Source organism: Littorina saxatilis, linkage group LG7, assembly GCF_037325665.1.
Source record: "Littorina saxatilis isolate snail1 linkage group LG7, US_GU_Lsax_2.0, whole genome shotgun sequence".
NCBI classification, from domain to species: domain Eukaryota; kingdom Metazoa; phylum Mollusca; class Gastropoda; order Littorinimorpha; family Littorinidae; genus Littorina; species Littorina saxatilis.
The window spans coordinates 4022753-4023847 of NC_090251.1; positions in this window are offsets into that span (position 1 = coordinate 4022753).

Genomic DNA, 1095 nt, shown 5'->3' on the forward strand with positions numbered 1-1095 from the left:
GCGCGGAACCGATTTTGGTTCCACCTCAGCTATTTTGGTTCCACCTCAGCTATTTTGGTTCCACCTCAGCTACCCGGGCCCCCATACCGACACACCAAAGGCAAAGTTCTCGGTGGATCTTTTTCAAATTTGGACACCGTATTCAGCTACACCCCGGACACAATATCATCGATGAGATATTTCAACACGTGCTCTCAGCGCGCAGCGCTGAACCGATTTTGGTTTTTGTGTTCATTTCACCATTATAAGTAACTCTTCCTTATCTTCTCCAGTGTTTTGCGTTTATCTCCCTTCCTTCGTGTGGCTTCAATCAATATTCCCGTTTGTAAGTTACTATTTTTAGAATGTCACTGCGCTGTCCACAACGCTTCCCTTGCCGCCCGTAAGTTGTTCTTACTGTCAAAGTGAAAAGGTCGAATCAATTTATAGCCACGCGAAAAATACACTCTCACCTATCTCTATATATTTATAGATATAGATATACATATATATTACGGCTTCTCTGTGTGTGTACTGTGTGTGTTTGTGTGTGTGTGTGGGCAAAAACCTGTGTATTGTAGAGTTCTGTTTGTGATGTGGTCTAGCGGCTTTTGTCTGTCTGTAGTATCTCTTAACACCATTTTTAATTAGATGAGCGAGAGTGTGCGGGGGGCGGGAGGGTGGTGAACCACTGTACATAAAGGGAAAGTTTGTGTGCGTGCCTGTGTGTGTTCTTAATCTAAGACAAATGTCGCCAATGTTTTTACAGAGTGACGTTAAATAAACGATTTTATCATCATCATCTGTCTGTATGTTTTGGCATTTGAGAAGGCACAGCAGATAATATAGGGCTAAGAAATAAGCTCTAAAATTCTCAAACCCGTTTGACAGGACTTCGCCTTCAAAGGTGATTGTGGTGAACCGCCACGCTGTCTGTCTCTGTCTCGCGATTCACCCCGGCGAATTCACCATTCCCAGTAACTCTTCCGTATCTTCTCCAGTGTTTTGCGCCTTCGTGTGGCTTCAATCCATATTCCCGTTTGTAAGTTACTATTTTTAGAATGTCACTGCGCTGTCCAGAACGCTTCCCTTGCACCCGTAAGTTGTTCTTACTGT